At 37.3% G+C, this 24,777-nt stretch overlaps 2 protein-coding genes across 2 annotated transcripts in view; one reads left to right on the forward strand and one right to left on the reverse strand.

Moving 5' to 3' along the window:
* LOC112054493 (calaxin) overlaps positions 1 to 24,777 on the forward strand; it is a 292,161-nt gene that overhangs the window by 245,962 nt on the left and 21,422 nt on the right. The gene's annotated exons all lie outside the window — the stretch shown is intronic.
* LOC112054492 (uncharacterized) overlaps positions 1 to 24,777 on the reverse strand; it is an 83,114-nt gene that overhangs the window by 55,446 nt on the left and 2,891 nt on the right. The window contains exon 2 of the mRNA XM_024094289.2: positions 4,036 to 4,094. The gene's annotated coding sequence lies outside the window, so the exon portion shown is untranslated. The remainder of the gene's footprint in view (positions 1 to 4,035; positions 4,095 to 24,777) is intronic.

A 24,777-nucleotide genomic window follows, 5' to 3' on the forward strand; every position in this document is an offset into this window, starting at 1 on the left:
GCAATCTTCTGAATCAATTCCTCTCAAACATTTGGTAAAAATTATTGTTACTTGGTTATTTTCTGTATGGCACCCTCTGTGAGTTAGTGTTCATTTGAAAAGTTTTTTACATTAGTTGACGGTACAATAATAATGCCCACAAGTGGAAAATTACACTTCTTTGGCATGAAAAACATCTCTGGAGCTACCAGTCACAACGTCAGACGAGTCATTAAGGAGCCTATTTTCTATAGCATTTATGAACAGATGAAATTATTCCGAGTACGGATTAATTCGTCGTCATCAACCCTCGGCTTTCGGCTCACTGCTGAGCTCGGGTCTCCTCTCAGAATGAGAGGGGAAAGACCAATAGTCCACCACGCTGGCCCAATGCGGATTGGCAGACTTCACACACGCAGAGAATTAAGAAAATTCTCTGGTATGCAGGTTTCCTCACGATGTTTTCCTTCACCGATTGAGACACGTGATATTTAATTTCTTAAAATGCACACAACTGAAAAGTTGGAGGTGCATGCCCTGGACCGGATTCGAACCCTCACCCTCCAGAATCGGAGGCAGAGGTCATATCCACTGGGCTATCACGGCACTACGGATAATACGGATAACGGATTAATTAGTAGGCACTAATATGGATTAAAACATAATTAAAATTCTAGCGGATGTTACGGAAGTAAACTAGCAGGAAATAAGTAAGTATCCAAATATGGTGGAAGCGTTGGTGGAAGCCACACGAATAGCTTTCGGGTCACAACTCCGAAGGGTCGACGCACGTTTACACTTTTACGGGTTTACAAAATTTTAACTTCGTCCATTCTATACTTAACGAACGACGAAGACGTAGTAACGAGAACAATTGCGAACTTTTGCGGTCAAATTACGGAGAAATATCGAAGAAACAATTACGAAACTCTCACAAAGAAATTTAAATGGGCGCAATTTGATATACCTACCTAAAGAAGTCGTATCATCCGTTTACAATATTTTAATTGGAAAAGCGTTGCTTAATTTTTATCGACGGTCGTCGATAACTTTTACCGAAGTCTGCAGTACACAAGTATTTTCTGCAGATTTCGATAGAGACTAAAGCAGTATCACTGGTGGGTTAAGGCCTTCTTCTCTGTCAGAAACAGGCCCAATGGTAAGAAGGCGGCAAGGAGCCGAGCGACTGCGTTGAACCGTCTTTAGTGAGACTCGGACTTTGGTTTATAGGAACGAAGGGGGATTTCTACCGTACGTGTATGTTTTATATTTTTTTCGACGACAAGCTAGCGCTTAATAGCGCTCACACCTGATAGTAGGTGACTATGCATCATAATAAACTATCATCATCATAATCATTAACAGCCGACTTCCAAACAAAACGATCTCAAGCATCGCCAGCATCCTAAACGGTGGTGGCGGCGTACTAAACTGTAAAGAGGTGGTATTTATCCTACAGAAGTAAGATAGGTTAATTTCTACATTACATCACAAAGGTTAAAATCTGTTGATAGAAGTTGTTGGCAGGGTGGTGACTAATCACGACTATACAAAACAAACACCTAAACGTATACAACCAAGAATTAAATATTTATCAATTCCTGAATAAGTCTGAGCTGGGATCTGACCCAGTACACAATTGCGCCAGTAAGGTCGTAAAAACTACAGCTGGCAATTTCCCATGGTATCACTAACAATGTGCTAATAAAGATTTAGAGATTCTGTCTCATTGCTCCTTGTTATTTCAGTGTTCAAAGGTCCCAATATTTTCTACTGTATAGTAATAGATATTTGGTCTTCGGATGTATTGTAGTTCAAACTGTGAAGTTAGCCATAAAAAATTGTTTTTATTAGAATGTTAGCCATCTTCAGAATCATTCTCTTACTTCCCTCTGTCCCTCCGACTGTCCTGTGCTATGACTGGAAATGAGAATTCCTGTTGGACTATGCTCGCGTTGATCGTACCGTACCACTACCGACCTTTGGGATTTCATTCCACCCCTACCGGTACTCCTAACTAGCTATTTTGGATTCAAATTACCGCCTATAAGACTTTTTGGCAGCTGACTTATTGCACGAAAGATTTCACAGTGAACTCTATACTTTGCATGACAAAGGGTAGAAAGAAGCTATAAATTGGTATAAACTTGTTCACTTCATTATTTATTATGCGGATATAGTTGAAAAAGGGGTGTGTTGAGTTGGCGTATTATGCTGTGTCCTTGACTCGCTGGCCTAGGCTGCGTTAATGTCAGCCAGTGTATCAAGTACTTTAAAATTAAAGAGCTTTTGACGAAATTATAACTAGCATTTTAATTTTAGGGCTCTACCGTGATGGAGCGCTCGTGGAATAGTCAGACAGAGTGCTAAACAGTATGTCTTAACTGCTTCATTGATCCAGTAGTTCCAAATTGTAAGGTCTTGGGTTCAAGACCTGGGCCGGGCAATGAGATAAAAGGTTTGACTCGTTTTCAAAACTTCTCATTATATATTTAAGCGCGAAGTTGAAAATTGCTGGTAGCCCGTGCACTTCAATGCCCTTTAGAAGAAAGGTGCCTGGATCTTTAGTAACCCATTAAAGTTATACAGATAATGATTATGATATTTTAAGAGAAGTAGAAATCATTGCGACGGCGTATCTCTAGCTAACAACGGCTATCGAATCAGAATTGTGGATATTCGCAGAAGAAAGTCACCGACATAGCTCAGCGCGTCGCGTAGCTGAAATGGCAACGGGCAGGGAACGTAGTTCGAAGAGCCGATGGACCTTGGGGTACCAAGATGACCGAAATAGCGACCCCGCATCGGACATCGTAGTGTTTGACTTGACCCCCCACTAGATGGTTGTAGAGAGCCGCTGAATTTTCGCGGCCCACGAAAATGTTGTTTGGAAGATACATACTGGACTGGACACTGGACGAACATCGGCTGATATTATGATCTCTTGGTATGACCTTGGACGAACCTAGCTTTAATTTTTTTTTTAAACATATTTTGTACCTAATTAATACCAAATTACGAAATTGATTCACATAAAATTGGTACACCCAGCCGTACCGACAATATCAATTAGATTGACATGAGATTACAATCAGTAGTCGCTGTCAAATTTGGAGTTGTAGGTCATTTAATAAACTGCCTAGTCTCGCCGTTCGCTTTACAGACCTTCTAACGCAGGTTTTGATAATAATCTAAGCTTAATGTTATAAAGAAGTAACATTTGAATTTTCATTAGTTTGTTACGATTTGACGTAAATCGCAGTTTTTCAAAATTCTTTCATTTAGAAAGTTTGGCTTTGGATGGAAGTAGGTAGAAAAGTGTGCGTGTGTGAAATCGAAAGAAAACAAAGTACCTATAAGCTTACAAATTAGCATGACCGGAAACAATGGACTAACGTGCACTACGAGGCACGGGACTATCTAACTATCTTTCTTGGAAGCTTTTCATAGCCCGACCCTCTTGGTCTGATATCACTTAGCCAAACCCATAAAACAGGCAGTTAGATTCCAGTAAACCATTGCAATACATATTATAGTCGAATTAGTAAAACATATACAATATACATATCTCGGTTCTACACGCTCTCGGGTAGGTCCAGCGGTTAGCATGTTATGTGGTTTCGAACGAGGTCCTGGGTTCGAATCCTGGCTATAAGATACTGAGTTAAGTTGCTGGTGTTACACCCCCCGTGCCTCGGAAAGCACGTTAAACCGTCGTTTCCGGTCATTATCAATAATGTCTGAGTGTTTGTTAATGAAGGTAACATTATTTCGAAGCTCGCCAACCCGCATCGGGGCAGCGTGGTGGGTCTAAGCTCCATATCCCCTCTTTTATAAGGAAGGCCTAGCCCTGTAGTGGGCTGATAATAATCAGTGGCGTCACTTCATAGATGCAAAAAAGCAGCCTACCTTAAGAACTCAATAGAAACCTATGTTGGACCACTGAATACATTGTTGGACAAGCAATTTTTAGACTACTAATTTTAGTGCATACCCTAGTTAAAAACCTTATGCACACCACTGGTGATAATAATGATGATGATGATGATGACGTACCTCGTTTCTAAAGCCAGTAGACACCAGGCGGCACGAGTCGCCCAGCCCGACGCATTCACCTGTCAAAACAAATAATATTGTACAAAAAACTACTTTCAACGCCAGTATTTCCCACTCGCTCGAAAATAGCTCCATTATTAAAAAAAAAACAAAACGACTACCGGCTCTTTGCCGTTTGCTCTATAATATGTCCAAAAGGCTTCATATTATTATGCTAAATGCGTAAAACAAGGTTCTTTAAATGTCATCAGCTATTTAAATCCATTTCTTTTTAATACACTAAAAATACAGATCTGTATTTGTATTATTTTTGTCTTGTATTTGTATTTATTTTCAAAGAATCTTCAAATACAGTACCAAACCAGACTAACATAATAATTATTTCATGGTCTTGTGCCAAATAACTATTAAAATACTTGTTTAGGTGAAAAAAACCAATCACGGACAAGTTGCCTAACGAAAAACTACATACTAACTTAATTATAAATTAACATTGGTGAAGTTCATAATTCGACAAAATGTAAAGATCCTTTTAGCTGTCAATATCTTCACTATAATATTTTAAAGAAGAAATATTTGTATTTTCGTATGTAACGAATAAAGTTAGAATTACTGGAACGATTTAAAAAAATAAGCTACTTTATCAGCGGAAAAAACATAGGCTATATGTAATCCCCGTATTCCGTAGGGAATAACAATTACGCGTGAGAAACCGCGTGGTGTCCGCCAGTGAGTAATAAAGCGGAATCTATCCGATACAGTTTAAGTTAACAAGCCGATACAATAACTTTCTCCGTCAAATAGGAAATTAATTCACAAAAGTGAAAGACCACGTTATGTGCGGTATGTAAAACATTCAGAGCAATATGCGTTATAGTCCGTCTGTAATTCGCTCGCTTATTTGCCATTCTATATATCTACGTTTAACTACTTCGTTAGCTCAGTGGTTAATTTTCAATATATTGGAGTTTGAACAACGCTTTAAAAATAAGGTTACATGTGAGATAATTTCTGTCTTCATTTACTTCAATGTGAGATAATTTCTGTAGCACTCTGAAGTTGGGAAGTTGGAGCTCAACTTCAAGATATAACTTATATCATTAAAACCAGATTATGATAGTTACAGAGAAAAACTTATTCTAAGTCCGCCAAGTTGAAATGGAGTGGCGTGGCGAGACTAAGCTCCACGTCCCTGCTCTAAACCTACTATTGAATTGAACTATGAACTACGTCGTAATGTACTACTATTAATGTTTACAGAATACCCGAATTCCGAGCATTGTAAGTTCACGATCATATTCTATTAAATGCGCATAATTTTACAGTTTCAGACCCATTTTTTGTTATTAATCACGAGCTTGTTTTTGTTACAAGCTGAATTTTTTCGCAGAAATATTACGATACCACAATCAAATTAAAGTGAGTTTTATTGCATCGTCAATTAATTAAAAAGTATTTGACATACTACTAAATCAATCTGTCAATTAAAAAACTACACAACGTACAGTGTACTCGACTACACGCCAAACAATTCAACTTCCTGAGCATCGCGGCATAACGATTCTATTTGCATTAATGAACAGTCGTTTACCTACATTTCGTAATTTTTTATACTAATGTACAATTTGTTAGACATAGTTGAAATGACAAAACATTTATTTGGAGTTCTAATTGAATACCGAATTTAGTGGACTTCATGTCAGACTGGACGCGTTAACTGAGCTATAACTTCTCAAGTTAGTTTCTCAGCTGTACTGTACGCATTTTATCGCTTCTGTTTCTCAGCTGTAGTATCGTGCTGAGGTAGCGCCCCATTCAGATGAATAATTTTGATAATAAATTAAGTATAGGCAAACTAAATTATGATTGTAAATCCTTAAGTAATTTACGTATTTCTTATTAGTCTGTAAGCTTAAGTAGATTGCAATTTGTCTATTTTTGGCTGGAAGGATTTATATTATTTCCAACGCCTAAAATTGAAAATGCAACACTGCTCGAAAAAAAGCGTCATGTGATGTATCCTTCGCAACTGGTAGGTTGCGAAGGATACATAAAATATTGACAAAGGCAAGCCGTCCCAAATAAAAGGAAATTCATACCGCTTGATACAAACTCCGATTTCTCATACATCCATACATATGTATTCATTACATAATGAAAATGTATATGGATTTTTAAAAGGTAACCCGGTGGATATTGGCCTGTATGGACTCTTCACCGCTGGTACCTATGCATCGCATAAAACGGATTTTAGTATTCTTTATATACAAGTCATACAAGTGCGTCCACAGATCCGCATCTTACAAATCGCATCGAAAGGATTTTATCTACCATAAAATTAAAAACCCATTTGATGCGTCCGATGACCGATACGCACGATGCGGATCTGTGGACGCCTACCATAAACCAGTTATTGGTGTATTCAAACTCTGATCTTATCAATCACCCAAAGGAAGTGCGGGTGATTTAGATTGGAAATAGAATTAATATAATTCGTACAGTTGCATAACGGCCTCATAACTGTTAATATATTTCTGTGTTAGTCGGTAACACACTGTTTTGTTTCCTATTTACATAACATTACTGTTTCGACATCTGGTTGATTACAATTATGTGTTAGCTAGCGGACGCACGCGGCTTTAGCCGATTTTTTTAAGTGAAACTTCTTTGGAATAGTCAACATGAATCCCGACATACAGAGATACGATTAAATGGATATATAATCGTATCTCTGTATATAATACACTAGTATACAGCCGCGGCATCGTCCGCGTGGAACCCTGAACCACGAAGTTCATCATTAAGCTATAAATAAACCTTCCCCTTGAATCATATACATTCTAGACTCTACAGTGTCAAGGGCAGAAGCACTACGCAGTGTGTGGCATACGATTTTTTTTCTGATTGTGTAAGTGCCGTAGGCTCCTTAATGGAACTTCAGAGTCGTCACTGAGGGGTTTGGGCGAGGGCAGAAGCATCGCCTGATGGGGCCCGAAGGCAGAAGCAGTGACGCAGAGTAAATGGTCGGAACTACTCTGGGGCGTCTCCTCTGAGACTCGGACCTCGGCTTAGAGGGCCGTTCGGAAATGGTGTTTTGGCCTGAGTGTATCAGTCCAGGCGTCCCCGAGATCGTGAGTTAAACCCACGTCTGGGTGACGTCAGATATCGGGGCCTCGTCTTTGTCGGCGAAAACGCTGTGTAGCTTGTGTTTGTGTTGCCTGGGAAGCACTGTCGTTCGTTATGTCGTTCGTTAGGATCGTAAAGGACGTTTTTTGGGCGTCTAGCCACTCTACATGTTACGTGTCTCGTCGTTTATTGGTTTGTCTATGTGGTGTCGATTCATGAGGTCCTGGTTTGGAGTCGTGTCGAGGGTCAGACTATGACATACCTACTGAGTCGAGGTTACTACACCATCGATGAGTTCCTAAAAGATAAAGACGCTTGGAGGCCATTGGATCAGCCATTGGACCTTCACACAGGAAGTAAAACTATAAGAAATTGTAATGTTGTTATCAATTGTAAATTATAATACTTTATGTTTTTTTTTTAAAAGAGCAGCTGTTGAGTTTTTTGCCGGTTTCTTCTCAGCAGAACCTGCCTTCCGGACCGGTGGGAGAATCTTTACAAATAGTCAACTTACGTGTCAAAAGCGCTTGTAAACTGAGCCTACTTGAAATAAATGACTTTTGATTTTTGATTTTGATTTTGACTCCAGATACTGTGAAATAACCTATTCTGAATTGATTACGTTTTACTTAAATTATGGAGATTACATATCACCTGCCCGCCATTTCTAACACCTCGTTATGATGATGACAATGGTGGGCGATGTTTGCATCTATTTACCATCGTGCAGTTGACTCGTTACACAATTCCCCGTGGAGTTTTCAAGTTTAAGCAATCGTTCAGTTAATGTATTCTTGATTGTGCATTCCCCAATCCACTTTTATGGTACGTATACTGCATAGAAAGCGTGCTGTGGGAGCCATTGTGTTCGTGCATTACGTCAAATTTCGTTAAGTTAGGGTTTCGACATTCGCACGTGAGCTTCTTTAACGGACGTTAAAAAAGCGTTCGAATCCAACAAATGCATTCCCAAATTATACGTTCTCACGACAGCGTTTTTAAAACACGACGTTTTTTTGAGCAGTTTTGCATTTTCAAATCGCGTTGGAAATAGACCTTCATCTAACTTTATACTAACGCTTTTTTAACGTCCGTTAAAAAACTCTCGTGCGAATGAGCTAGCTGTGAGGCGACCTAAATGTTTTTTCAATGCAATGACAAGTTAACCCTTGACTGCTATCTCACCTGAGGCCTTAGACATGTGGCACGTCGATTCTCTTTCTACAAACGCTAACGCTTCGAAAACTAATAAATTGTATGTGAATGACAGATCCGATAGACAACTTGATCACGTGACCTGTCGATAGCAAATGTCACACCCATACATTTTTTTGTTTCTATTTATGGAAACACGCAGATCTGGTTCTCCTATTATAGAAGTATGTTTTCATAATTTTGAATTAAAAGCATCTCCCATTAACATAATTAATTTCTTCTTGATGCCTCGACTCACGAACAACAAAAACTGTATACCATTGGAATTGGAAGCAAACTGGAATTCCCATTTTATTAATCAGGAAGATTGCTCACAACCCAGTAGTTACCTATTTCTTTGCCTTCAACGTTTAACCGGTAAAAAGTGAAGGAAATACGTAACAGTTAAACTAAAAAATTCCAACAGCACTTTTTGCTGAAAGCCGAATCTCAAGAACCGACTAAAAACGTGTGACAACAAACTTGGTTTCATGGTTTGAACTTGTTATTTCGTAACTATCATAGAATTTTATGTTTTTACACTACTTTATCAAGACTTTGTCATCTTTTATAAATAGGCATCAAATTGTAAAAAGGCAATATCCGAAGCCCCAAAAGATTCACGGTTAATGGATACGAACTCAAATCTTAGAGGTCGTGGGTTCGACTCCCCAGTGGCGCTAGATATCTCGTGAAATATAAACAAAATTCAACCAATAGCTGCGCAATTGGAAATACCGCTATCTCTTTCATTGCGTTAGTACGAAAGAGATGGGAATGGGACAACTCCGACGCCATTGGACGAAATTTTGTCTATATTTCTTTATGGTCGTATGTTAGCACCCAGTGGCGTAGCTAGGAACTAAGGGCCCTGGCGCAAATAAAAAAATATGGCCCCACTACTATCTACTGGTTAAATTTTATCAAGTAAAAATATTAAATATATACAAATTTACAAATAGATATGCCAAGGTCATAAGAGTGCCTAGTGGGAGTTTACAATGTTTTCATACTGTGACGATCGTGTAAACATAAATTTCTAAGTAATTGAAACAGTTGTGCAGTAGTACCACTAGATGGCGCTGTTTGAATTTCCTTAGTAATTCGCGTTTACGTTTACGCGATCGTCACATTATGATAACATTGAAAACTCCCACCAGGCACTCTGCTCTCGAGTTCTACAAGTTCCGGTCGATTGCGATTTTCTTGTACGGATTCGAGCGCAGCCTGAGCTTGAGGAACCCGCCTCACCTCTGGGCAGCTGCGCCACTGTTAGCACCTCTGGTGGCCTATTGTCGTTCCTAATCCTAGCACAGACTTTTCCAGAGCAGCAAACCAGGATACTTACCCAAGCGGTAGTTATTAAAGTTAAAATTAAGTACTTAGATAAACTAATATTCAATACTACTCTACAACTATACATTACTGTATATTTAACCGTATTCATTGAGACGCATTAGAACAATTAAATTCTAATTACGACGCATTGGAGCGTTGAAAATGAACCAGGTAGCTATTACCAAATCGATTTGGCTGTATAATTATCATAGGTTTAAATTGCACGTGTGTTTAGTATAAAATTTCCGGATTGAATATTTTTACTTCTATTCAATAAAAGCCTAAGCTTTTTTATTTAAATGAAACGAGCGTTTTTTTGCTTTTATCCGCGAAAGATTTTAGTTTTTTTCTTTCTTTTCAAATTAGACTTGACTACAATGGTAGATAGATAGATAGATATATTCTTTATTGCACATAAAATGAAATGGTAATGGTCACCTGATGGTAAGTGATAATGCAATCTAAGATGGAAGCGGCCTAACTTGTTGTCAACAGAGGGCCTAATGGCAGTTTGATACTGTGACGATCGTGTTAACGTAAACGCAAATTTTAAGAAATTGAAACAGCGCCAGCTAGTGGCACTACTGCACAACTGTTTCAATTCCATATAAATTCGCGTTTACGTCAACGCGATAGTAACAGTATGATAATATTGACAACTTCCACTAGGCACACAGATGTAGATTCAAACAACGTTCTATCATAAAGAACTAAACATTTAAAAGGCCGTTTAATTATTATGTAGCGATTCTCTAGCACTTAAAATCTCTTGCAACTCGTCTATCCCTTCAACTTAAATATGAAAAGTAGCTACCGCGTCTATTGAATATTTTATTCCTCCATCTAAAAAAAGATAAAACCAAAGTTGGGCGCAGCTTAGCATATTCAATGAAAACTTCCAGCCTAAGCCTCTTATAAAAAGAAAGCCTGGAGTTAAAAACAGATTATCCGCTGAGTAATCGCAGATAGCCTTTGTATATACAAAACTTTGTCGCAACTCTGGCGCCGCTAGTTTATTTCAATCACAAAGGCCCGAAACAGGATTAAAACTTTGTTACATCTCAAACGAAGCTTATACTGAAACCTAAGCCTTTTAAACTTTCAGCGACGAGCTTCGGTATCAATTAAAACTGTCCATACTGATATTGCAAATGCGAAAATATCTCAGATGCTTTGTTATCTTTCTACGTCCAAACCATTAAATCACTTTTTGAGGCATTTTGGTATACCTACAGATATACTGGAATCTTACAGGGAATAAGGCACTACTTTTACAATAATTTTGTTTTTTTAAGTTGTGTCAGGTCCATTTTATTGGCATAACAATATTTAGGGATAAAGTATAATTTTGAGAATTAAATGTCTTAAGTAGTTTTAAATTATTCTACTGCAGTTATATGTTGTACTAAAAATGCTTTATGTATTTCTTTTCTATTCCTTAATGTACGAATGGCACCAATTTCAGAATTTATCAATTACTTTTAAATTATAATTAGAATAATGAGCGTCAACTCGCCAACAAACTGCCTGTACAGTTTGGCGAGAGTATAGACATGCTCAATAATTATTAAGTCTTATCAATAAAATAAATAAAAAATAAAGAAAAAATAAGTGTGGGTAGTTGATAAAGTTTACAGAAAGATTTTTAACAAGCAGTGATCCAATGATCCCAGATGAGTATCATTACTAACTAATCTGGTCAACAGACTAGTAAGGAAGAGATCCAATTTATGGTCAGCAATATCAGGACTCCTCTTCGGTTGTTGACTTAAGCCAAGACTAAGTTACTTAACGTTTTACATTAGGTACTATTAAAGTTATATTCAAAACTATATACATGTGCTTAAATTAGGTATAATTAATGTTAAATTGTGATTAATGTTGAGTTGATATAGTGTATGGTGTAGATTCACCGCGATAAGATAGATAGTATCTAAGTAATGCGAAAGATGTAAAATAAGGGCAATTTATCATTTAGGCACGCTTTCAACTCCTACGCGTACACGCTAGAGGTACATAAACCTTTTTTAATGGAAGCTTCTACGTTGTTGTCAAATAAAAGAGACTTACTGAGTGAAACGCAAAAATTATGGATATTTTTATAGCTCCAGAGCTTTAGATGCTAAAATATGTTAAAAACGCTTTTGGCGACAGCTCCGCTTGCGTCAATGTAGATTTTCTCAATCTGTTTTATGCCAGAAAAACTATATAAATTATGTATCCTTTGGGAACGGCATCCTACTATTCGTTTGGTTCAAAGGCATAATGTATTCTGTGTCAAAGCCACCGCATGTACATTTCTGTATGCCTGACAACGTGTAAATCACACTTCGTGAATATCAGTCAGTAGATAGACGTGAAAACGTTATACAAACTACCTTCCACAGCAGAGCTATGTGGAATTCCGATTCTGGTCTTGCCCTTCCATTTGCTATTTTAACACCCTTCTTGTCATACGATTATATATCATCCCTCCGCATCACATATCAAACTAACCTTATTATTAATAGACGGTAAAGACCGTCTCCTGCGTAGTCCTTTAATTCCAACAACATAGATAGTACCACCGGAAGCCATTACGAGGGACGTGATCTTGAATAACATTCAGAGGTTTGTTGTTAATAATAGACGAAGCCCGAAGGTTAGACCGGGGTAATTGATATCCGCGCTTACGGCGAACATAATCGCTTTAAAGTAATTGGATCGCGTCTTGGGAATATTGTATTATCTATCGTCCTCTCAAAGTCAAAGGCTGGTTAATTTCTGTCTAAAGGAATTATCGAGCACCCTCTCATCATCATCATCATCATCATCATCATCATTATCATCATCATCATCATATTCGTCAGTCTTTGTTTAACGGCAAAAAGCACGGTAGGTTCAGGCTAATCTTCTATGTGAATGATTGGAACTTAGAAGACGCGGCTGTACCTAATACGGATTGGCAGGCTACGAGTGATGTTTAGATTTGTTGTGATTAACGAGTTCTTTGAAGCACAAGGGTGTAAAAAACTTTCCGATTTGAAAGGTACAGAGATTCAATATTTTCCTAGCACGATCGTCATCGTCAGAACTTTATCTCAGGTGGTTAAATTAGAAAAGGGTTGGTAAGAAATTCCAAAGTTGCTCTTTTAATTTAATCTTAATTTATATTATTAAATTACGACTATTTTCAAAAAGCTGAGAGATTATTCTACCGAGAAGTTAGAACGTGGTGAACACGATTAAAGTTGATGGTGAATGATGAATGATTGTTTAAAGGCTAGATGCTTTGTCGAACATTTTTGTATGAAACCATTTTGCGACGCTGTGTGACAGGAACTGAACTTTTGTATGGAACCGAATGCAGCAGAAATTATGCGACCGAAATTACGCTTGTTTGGCGTCAATCTGAAACCTCTACATATGCTTAAGAAATCAGTGTTCTAGGATTTGAACCCTGCCAGGAGCCTGGTCTGTGCAGGCTTTTCTTGTGGTTCTTACATTAGATACTAATATTCTACAAAATATTCGGCAAAAAATGTTCAGTTATGTATTTGCTTTGTCAGTAGGAATGGCTTCTAAATTGTAACTAGTTCGGTGCGTGCGCAGAGTAATTACTGGCACAATGTTCACGTGCATTTACAAACATATGTGGGAAAAACACTTATTGCAACTAACAAAGAAACTAATGGTAAATATAGATAATTTTATTTATGGAGATGATGTTATATCTCTCCGCCGTTTTCAATAAAAAATCTATATTTCGAACTAATTGCTTTACATACCTCGCCTCAGAATACAGAGTTCCGAGTGGGGGGGGGGGGGGGCAAAGCCGAACGAAAGGGGTGTAGATTTTTATCCTACTCCTAACAAGTTAGCCTGCTTCCATCTTAGATTACATCATCACTTACTATCAGATGAGATTGTAGTCAAGGGCTAACTTGTAAAAAATAAAAAAGAAACAAATTTCACCGGCAACCATACCATTCAGCGCACACTTCACAGCAATGCTGCTTGCTGGCAGAAATAAAAATGGCGTTACTTCCTCAGGCGAAGTGTGTCACAAAAAGCTCAACTACTAATAGATCTTTTGACATCAGGCTCTAGTCATGTGCAAACACTCACGAATTGGTATGTCCTTTTGTCACGAGCTTCATTCCTTACGCTCACAGCTCTGTGTTCGCTTTGCGCTTTTACAAAAGGGAAAAAAGAGGCATCTCGTTAATGAAAAACTGTACTCGCACGACTTTTTGTGTCCGTTTTTTTAATCAAAAATTCCAATTTGTACGATAACTTTTAGATAGAAGTGACTGGTGTCCAAAGTTAAATAGGAATTGTGTATTAGGAATTGCGCGACTTTGAAATTACTTGCAACCATTAAATGTCCAGTTTTTTTAGAGAAACCAACCCGCTAGAGACCCTTAAAGTTTAATACTTATTTAATATTGTTTTTCGAACTGTTGCTACGACACTAAGCGACTGGGGAAAGATTTTTCATACTAGTCATCATCATCATCATATCAGCCGATGGACGTCCACTGCAGTACTGGCCTTTTGTAGGGACTTCCAAACATCACGATATTGAGGTTGATGTTGTCAGTCCGCCTGGTTCGCCATTCCAGCACCTTGGGACCCCAACGTCCATCGGCTCTTCGGACTTCATACTAGTAAGATTAATAATATTACGGTCTAGGAACCCTTGATTCCTGCTACTTTGCAAAGCAACCACGTTCCAAACTCCATTGAAAAAAAAAGTAGAAAAGATCTTTATTTTTAAGTAAAAAAAAAACCATTGTTGCCTACAACTTACTTAGGCATATCCTGACAAACTCTTGGCTTTTTAAATATGAAAGAGGTCTGGTAATTACACGCTCTCGTTCTAATACAAGGTTGGTTCTGCGAAGATATAAATATTTACACTAAGTCTCAAAAAAGGGCTAAAGATTTTGGCGGAGTCTCTATTCAATGTTTTATTTCACAGAGGCTAAAAGATTTATATCAAGTCTATAGAAAACTAAATAAAGTCAAGGTCAAAATTCATTTATATCAATTAGGTTTAGTTTACAAGCACTTTCGATAATAACAGGCAATAATATTATTAGATACTGGTGATAATAATTGGTCGAAACCTTAAAATTATATTTACAAGGGTTCCAAAGCGCCTTGGTCTTAGAAGAGCCAACAACAAACTCAACAAATATTTACACGGAGTCTCTTATGCAATATTATATTCCGCGAAGGCATAATATTTACACGGAGTCTCTATACAATGTTTAGTTCCGCGAAGGCCTAAAGATTTACACGAAGTCTCTACACAATGTTTTATACCGCGCAAACTGTTTTATCGCGTGTAATGAAGTGGTCATATCAGCTGATTGGACGATAGCGCCTGGGAACAGAGGCTTTTGTGTTTTATATCGATCCTTTGTAGCAAACGCAATCACAATGACCCTTACAGATAACATTACACTGAATGTGTCTTGGCATTGGATGTAGAGATACTCTACGTTTGGGTATTTAACCTTGCATTCGCCTTGATATCAGATATCTACTTCCAAAGTTTTAATAAGAAGTGGAAAAGTATCTAAAAATATGTGTAGTTGTGTTCGATCTTTAATTCTAAAAAAACTATGCCAATAGGGCTAAGGTGCATCAAAGACTTTCGAATGAAAGATATCTCGTGAAGAGATAAAGACAACATAATGTCGACCAATTGCGGCCGATTCGCAAATACCGCTCTCTTTCATTGCAGCGTTAAAGCTAATAGTCCACCACGCTGGCCAAATGCGGATTGGCAGACTTCACAAATTATTTAAATAATTTTAAGAAAATTCTCAGGTATGCAGGTTTGGCACACGTACTCGTAATTAATTAAGAAAATTCTAATTCGCATGCAGGTTTCCTCACGATGTTTTTCCTTTACCGTTCGAGACACGTGATATTTGCATGCTCCATACCGGATTCGTACCTACACCCTCCGAATCGAAGGCAGAGGTCTTTTCCACTGGGCTATTACGGCTATTTCATTGACTTACTTGCATAAAACCGTATCAAACATTCGTTCAAGGTCAGTGTGTCTAAACAAATAATGAAGTGGTACTGACTGTGACACTTTACTTAATTTTCTTTCGTAATCCGTATTGCTTAGTCATACATTTATACACCTTACGACAGTTTCAGTTTTGACATCAAGAAATATGATTAGGAAGTTGTCTATCATCGATCATTGCCTAAAAAAGCTATTACTTTATCTTTAGTCAGAATAATTATTTAATAAGACAATTGCGTAGCTACCGCCGTATTAGCTGTATCAATGATACACAATGGCACAGTAGATATATTACAAGCAGTAGTTGGACTTCATACTAAAGGTCGAAACGCGAGCTATACCTACGCAGCTCGTACGTGGGGTGATCGTGGGGTGAAGACCGTTGCGACTGTGCCGCGGTGACGAACGCAGTGTATTGGATTTTTTAATTATGACGACTAGGAAAAAAGTTATTATTTTTATAAAGTTTGATTAATATTTTGTATTCTAAAGGCATAATTTAATAAATATATATATAAATAAATGCTTAAATGATAAAATTGTGTAAATAGGTAAATGACGTAAACGTTAATGTAAAATTATTAAATAATTATTTATTAACTTCTTCATTTAGGTTGTTTTCTTTGATTATTATGTAATACATAGATTTATATCTTATGACATGTATGTTTTGTATACCTGTATTTTAAGGTAATAAAGAAGTTACGTAAAGAAGTTGTTTGAATTTAACAACATTATTGTGTTGCTCATACTTTAATGTATTTGAATAAAAAAAGTAAAGAGCCAGCTGATATCAATATACCTATCCAGATTTTTTTATTAAACTACTAGCGAACCCGGTCAATCTCAATTTGTTTTTTGTAGTTCCTTCCCTACATGCCAAGTCAGGGTCAATTTTTTATCGTCTATTCTATAGTGTGGGGGTATCGTTATCGGTATTTTTGTACATTACATAAGGGGTTAAAGTGCTAACATAATCTACGGAACCCTACACTGCGCGTGCCCGACACGCACTTGACCGATTTTTTATTATTTGGTCACCTAGTGTGGTGGTAATAGATAGATGGCATCACCAAAATAAATATATGAAGGTCCTTCAAGATCATTGATTAGTATCAGCCTTATTTAAATCTACCAATCAAAAAACAACACGCATTTTATTGATCACTTCCTATTTTACTACAATTTACAAAGTATTTTATTTGTTTATTTAAAAAAAAGTATATTTACAATCACATAACTAAATGGAAACACAAAGTTGGCAAATGTAATTAAAATGCTGGAGGCAGGCAGCCCTATCACATGTTTACGGAGCGCGCGGCTGTAGGTATTTATTTCAAAAATATGGCCGAGTTATTATACTGCTTGTAATATATCTACTGTGACAATGGCCTCACAAGTGTGAAAGCAAAAAATAGTAATCCATTAGCTCACTTAATCTGGTACTTCCTGGAGAAAAAGCATTTAAATAATCCTAATTTTCGGACTTTGCCGCTCGACTAATGGGCCCCCCACCTAACTTTGATACAGGGTCCCTCCAAGGCAAGCTAGGTTTGGTTAGGTCACTACTCTTATTAAAAAACAACTACCTATAGGGTAAAGTGTTTTTCAGATAGCATGGGTACGGGAGATTGAAAATTGTAAAGCGAAAAATGGCGTCGTATGTCGATACTATGTACATCGTTTTGAAGGAAACTATAATAGGTATTTTCTATTTGATTTCAAATAGTACTGTTTGGAGATCAAGGTCGGTTCAATACTAATGAAAATTTAAAAATAGAAGCAAACTTCATTGATTATAGAAAATACATTATAAAGTTATGCGTAAATACTATATATGCATAGGTACGCGATGAATTGAGAACATCCTGTCTTTTTTCGTCGGTTAAAAACCTGCGCATGTCACGAATATATAAATAACAAATATTATAATAAAAATAAGAAAGAATTAGTTACAGAATAACCATTAATCATTGCAATACGATTAAAAATGCACCGTGGTAATTGGAAATCGAAAAATATCGACGCCATTCATAAATCACGAGCAAAAGATATCGAAAATATAATCTACTAGCGGACGCCCGCGACTTCGTCCGCGTAAATATTGATGTTAACTTCTCTACCTCTACCTTACCCTGCTCGTAAACCTACCCAACCCTACCCTACCCTACCCTACCCCTACCTTACTCCTACCCTACCGCTAACGCTAACCCTTCCCTCCCCTCACCTTACCCTACCCTAACCCTACCCGTAACCTATCCATACCCTATCCTACCCTACCCCTAATCTACCCCTACCCTACCCCTACCTTACCCCTACCCTACCCCTACCTTACTCCTACCCTACCGCTAACCCTAACCCTTCCCTACCCCTACCTTATCCCTACCCTAACCCTTCCCTACCCGTACGCTACCCCTACCCTTTCCTACCCCTATCCTACTCCTCCCCTACGTTCCATATCCTTCCCCTACCTCTACCTTGCCCCTACCCTACACTACCCCTACCTTATCCGTACCCTGCCTTACCCTACCCTACACTTTCCCTAAATTACCCCTACCCTAACCCTATCCTACCCCTTCCCTACCTCTATCCTATCCCTACCCTCAGCAAAATTGGTCCAGCCTTTTGTGCGTGGTGTAATGACCAAAAGACTATAATTTCCCAAGCGACTTCTATGCTAATACTATAAAGAGGTAAAGTTTGTGTGGTTGTCGGGGGTAATCTCTGGATCTACTGGACCGATTTGGAAAATTCTTTTACCAATCTACATTATTTGCGAGTGTCATAGGCTATGTTTGGTCCTCATATTCATACGGGAACGGGAACCACGTAATTGAAACCGCGGGGCGTCATATAGCGGCATTTCTGCGACTTTCAGAAATTTTGTATTATCTCCGAAACTATATAACTAATTAACATACTGTAAAGGGCAAATCTTATCTCTATAATATCCTTGTGATTATTAAATCATTTATTTTGATAAGGTTTTAAGTTTAGTTTAATTTAATAATTTAATTTATTAAAGTACTAAAGGTACTATATTTGCTAAAATATAAAAGATAGATATATTGTGTCGCGGACTTTTTTGTAGAACTTTTAAAGGTTCAAAAAGCCTCCATACATTTATTTCATTTATACGCAATGGTTGAGGCAGCGCATGCGAATAAGTAAGTTTTTCGGTCTGACCTGTAAGAGAAAACCCGCGATATCTCAGTAGTTATATATTTTAGAAATATAAAATATAGCCTATAGCACTCCCCGATAACGTAGCATTCTACTGGTGAAAGAATTTTTAAAATCGGTCCAGTAGTTCCGAAGGTTACCCCATTTCAAAAAATTGTTACAAACTTACAAACTTTACCTCTTTATAATATTAGTATAGACGAGTTTATCCAACTAATATTATAAAAAGGTAAAGTTTGTGGTGTTGTAGAGGATAATCTCTGGATCTGCTTAACCGATTTTGAAAATTCTTTCACCAATAGCAAGCCACGTTACTTGTGAGTGTGTGAATGTCATGTTTATCTCCGTATTCTCACGGGAACGGGACCTACGCGGGCAAACCCGCGGGGCATCTGCTATAGAATCGTATCAAGAAAATTCACCGTAAATCTAAAATGTAAGCTCTAGGCTTCAATGCGCATAATTTATAGCAGGTCGCCGAACGCAGTAAACAGGCACTGAACTTACAATTGGGATGAAAAGACTGGGGAAATCTTGGAAATTGGATTGGGGACGGTCGCCTACGAAAACCGTCCATTGTAATCTGGTAATTTGGCGTGAAATAAGCCTATTGTTCTGAGAATTAATTTCATATTAGTGTAGCACTAGTGCAAAAAATACACTAATTACTTACTATATCTATTCGTACATATAAACATAAAAACTAAGTATTATAATTATTTTTTTTGTCGTTGGTGCCAAAATCATTAAAATCAAATAGTTAAAATACTTAGGTTCGAGTTCACCGACATTCGTTTAAACATAATCAACCGTTTAAATAAGTTAAACGCCGTTAAGTCTGAATTTCCTGTTCACCACAGCTCATATGCCGGTTAAGGACGTAAATCGGGCGTTTATCTAAACCGAGCGTGGATACCCCGGTTAAGACGTCTTTGACAGACATAAGTGCAGGTTATGTTTTTGTAACGCTTGCAAGTTTCGCGAAGATTACTTTCTCAACTACCAAAATGCAAAGGACCAGTAAAATTATAAAAGAGTTTATTTTTCATTTCAGAAATAATTCATTTTCTCTCATAAATAAATCACTTCTTAGCTTTGAGGTTTTATGCCACTGGATGCAGGCAGCTTCGTTTTCGAAACAAAAAAATATAACAAAATGACAAACATTTGTCAATTTGACATGGTACATAATAAATCGGTGTTGCCAATACGTATTTTTCTAAATCCCTACAAATCGAAGCAAAAACTCCCCAAATTGGGGAATGAACATACCGCAATTTCCCATAAAATCCCCGCCATTTGGGGAATTCCTCGCAAGTTGGCAATGCTGTTATAGACAATAAATAAATTGTTCATAAATCGTTCACTCGTAGTTCTCCATCGCTCCTTGTTCGAACTATGTTTAATATTTGACGGGCCGGTTCTGCAAACGCCGTTTATATGAAAGTCGGTGAACTCGGGTCTAAGTCATGACAGTTACAACTGATATATGTATATACCTATATTTGAAAATAAAATTCTATCTATTAATTAAATGAAACTACTATCTATAAGTAACAATAGATGAATGAATATTAATAAGTAACAGAGACGTTTCGTATACGACCTCTAACTCCGATTCTAGGGCATGTGGGTTCGAATCCGGTCTGGGGCATGCAAAACATCGTGAGGAAACCTGCTTGCCAGAGAATTTTCTTAATTATCTGCGTGTGTGAAGTCTGCCAATCCGCATTGGGCTAGCGTGTTGGACTATTGGCCTAACCCCTCCCCTCTCATTCTAAGAGGAGAATCGAGCTCAGCAGTGAGCCGAATATGGGTTGATAGCGTAATAGATGAATGCCTATGAATAGTCATAATGCATGGTACCGATTCTGTGGTTTGAATTCCAATTCTCATAATACACTTTCAAATGTAGGTTAAATTATTTTTAATAAATTAACTTCAACCGCTGTTCATTTGTTCAAACATAATATAGTTACGGTTTAATGAAATGCTATACATAGTAGAATACTTAGAAAGATGTGTTTTATTTTTATACAGTTTATTATGGCTACGAATCAATACGTTTAAATACTAATATTATAAAGAAGAAAAGTTTGTTTGTTTGTTTGTATTGAATAGGCTCAAAAACTACTGGACCGATATTAAATATTCTTTGACCATTCGAAAGCAACATTTTCCACAAGTTACATAGAATAAATTTTATTTTGGAAAAAAAATAGGGTTCCGTAAGATATTCGGGTTTAGGGGTAGGGTAAGGTAGAAGTAGGGTAGGGGTAGGATAGGGGTAGTTGAAAGTTTACATCGAGTATCACGCAGACGAAGTCGCGGGCGTCCGCTAATAACGAACATAAATACGTAAATGGGTCATATCTTCAGTAATGCCGACAGTTTTACCTTTCCATTAAATGCTCACAAACGTCGGTACATTTCTCCAGGTTAACCTAAATTTAAACACCTGAAGTGATTCGCTCTTTAGAAAATCGGTGACCGGAGCAAATAAACTTGGAATTTCTGAAGACGCCTTACAAATTTCAATCGTTAAGCTTTTACTTACGAATAAGAGTGCCGGTAAAGAACTCTTTTTCCTTTAAAAGTGGATTTCAAATGAAATTTCGCGAGACTTTTTAAAGCCTCTTGAGTTTTTTTTAATTTCATTATGTAAAACCTCAAACAGTGTTCTCATTACTTACCTCAATTTTTTTAAAGGTAGGAATACATACGAGATATCCTCATTATCCGCGCACTTTAACGATTCACTGCAGGCGACCAACGGAATATCCATGAAAAGATAAATAGACAAATGTCAACCAATAGCGACGCTACCGGAAATATCGTCATCTCTTTCACTGCGTTGTGACGAAAGACATGGGACTGTCACAACTCCGCTGCCATTGGTAAATTTTTCTTCACGAGATAATGTCGTTGGTCGCATGCTAGGCCCACAGACCTCCCTCCTTGTAGGTCCTATTATGTAGCCTTCAGCGAATACCTACATAATTAGAAGTAAAACTAAGCATAACGTAAGTACATAGTATAGTACTATTAAAGATATATTTCTCGTGATTCTGTACGCCGTAGATTGGATTGAAGTTGTATAAATGCTTCTGTGCCTACTACGATTCTAAGAAATTTAATAGCCTCAGCCTTTCGGCCTAACTTAATGGAGTGCTTCGACGAATTTGCGGAATTTTAGCGAAGACCTCTACTATTATTATATTACGACCGGCAATGGAGATGGTCCATTTCAGGTCCACTATTGTACCCCGTATCATTAAAATTTAAAAAATACAAGGATTTTATTAACATTTATTAAAGTAAATAAAGAAATAAATAAAATTAAAACCTAAGTTTTTGAGTTTTATCAAAATGGCGCCCTTATAGCAACTACGACATGACAATTGACAGCAAACGTTAAATCGATTACTGCATTAAAAACGTCATCAATCCGCCATTATTACCCTATTGTGTTGCATTTCTTGGGAGATAATGAATATTATTTCGATAGTTAGTTAAAAGTTATTAAAGTAAATTCGTAGATTTGTATAATCAAAAATAATGAAAATAAATATTTTCTTTTAAATCCGCCAGGGTACAATGACTGATTCTGGGCTCCATACAATTTTTGACCATCTCCTTTGCCGGATACCACTATGTCCGCTTCTTTCCTACCCCTAGATTTATCACTCACACCATTATAAGTCTTACAGTTTTTTGTCACTCACACTTTCAGGCAGTCAGTGGATGCAATGTTACATTCATTGCCATGTTAAGCGTCAGTTTTCACACTTCACACTCCGATCCGCATGCTTAATAAATAATCCAATCACGTCGATGGCAATGGCGTGTTGGTGGAATTGATTTTCAATTTTGTTTGGATAACCTCGCGTAGAGTGTGTTTATATTCTCCTTGGTTAATTTCACTAGAGAATTTATTGCTCTTAATATTAGCGAAGATTGATTTGAGGTCTTCCACATCTTCCACAAGTTTCGTTATTGTGTTGTTGAGTTCCCGTGGGGATCGTTCCAGATTATAATATTTTTTTGTGCTATTTTTTCAAGTAAAACTTCTTTACGCACGTTTCACTTTTGGAGTAAATGGTGAATGCGTTACGATAAGTGTAATCGGGCGGAGCGAATACAATGAGAGGGAGAGCTAAATAAATTATACACGTTTTTAGGGTTCCGTAGTCTAAAAGGAACCCAAAACCTTAAAAATGTAATTCAAGTAAAGTCGAACAATAGAACCTTGAAAAATATTTTTTATGGGTACCTCAACTACATGTAAAGTGGGGATGATTTTTTTTATTTCGTAGTATGGAGTATCCTTGGATAGGCTGATTAATCTTTTAAGAGTTGTTAGCCCCCATACGCAAGAGCGCTTTATTAACGGACGTTAAATTTTTCAAACAGAACAAATGCATTCCCAAATACATGTTCACACGTCAGCGTTTTTTCGAGCGAAAAACGCGACGATTTTTTTCGAGCTATGTTGCATTTTCAATTTTGGGCGTTGGAAGTATACCTTCATTGAATTCATACTGTATTTGAACACTTTTTTAACGCCCGTTAAAAAAACGCTCGTGCGAATGGGAGCTTAGAGACAAGTGTTTACAACCCTTTACCGGCTAAAGCTACGTGGCACTTCGATTCTCTTTCTACAAACGCTAACGCTTCGAAAATTAAAAAATGTATGGGAGTGTGATAAGAGAGAACAGCGAGTTAATGTGTGACCATGCCAGGTGAATATAATTTACGTTAATATTATGTACATTGCATAATTCCATTACAAATTAAATATTCTCAATGTCGACTTAACAAATGTAGTGTGGGAAAAAGGGTACCAGCGAAATCTGCGGACGTATGCAATCGACTGCATGTAGTGCTGGCGTGTCCCTGACCGCTTTGCGGTGGTAGCAACTAACTACGAAGTAGGTCGTACACGGTTACGCTTTTAAAAACTAACGTTTTATCTGAAGGACTGACTTGTTTAGATTGTTATTTCCTCTGGTGACTCAAACTGATTCGAGCTCCTAGTCATTCAAAAAAAAAATAATTATGCCACACCATCGCCCACAGCTGAGAGCCGAGATAGTCCCAACTTTTCAGTTACGTGCATTTTAAGAAATTAAATATCCGTGACGTGAAGGAAAAACATCGCGGGGAAACCTGCATACTCGTATCTGAGAATTCTCTTAATTATCTGCGTGTGTGCAGTCTGAAGAAGTGTGTACAGTCCTCATTGGGCTTTCGTGGTGGACTATTTGGCCTAACCCCTCTCATACTGAGAGGTTAAAAATGATAAAAAAAAAATAATGAAGCCTGACAACCCCCATTAGAGCAGCGAGAGGGGTCTAAATCTAATACGCTTTAAACGCTGTGCAATTAAAAGGAAGAATATACAAAATACTAATCACCAAGGTATACAAATATTACACGATTGACGAATAACGATAAATGTTTTATATAAAAAAATGTAACATTTAAATATTTTGACATTAATTCATTTGATAATTTTTTTTTGTTGAATGTAATTCTTGCACGCCTATTAGGCAGATTGTGAATGAGCCACACCAATTTAACATTTAACGACTGTACATTACCGCATTCTGGCAATAAATGATTTTGAATAAATACTCAATAGAAAAGTGCATACCCCCTCCTGTAAGGACAGAGTTATGGTCCTGTTAAATAAAACCCTGATAATGATTTTGCAGAAGAAGGATGACGATAATATTCAAAATCTTTCATATAATTTTACCGCAACTTTCCACACAGTTCAAATCTATATTAAATTAAGTAACAGTTGAATTTCGATCACTGTAGTGATTATAAATTCGCAAATTTAGCGACCGCCGGAAATCGAACCC

The sequence above is a fragment of the Bicyclus anynana genome, chromosome 1 (assembly GCF_947172395.1).
Source record: "Bicyclus anynana chromosome 1, ilBicAnyn1.1, whole genome shotgun sequence".
NCBI lineage: Eukaryota > Metazoa > Arthropoda > Insecta > Lepidoptera > Nymphalidae > Bicyclus > Bicyclus anynana.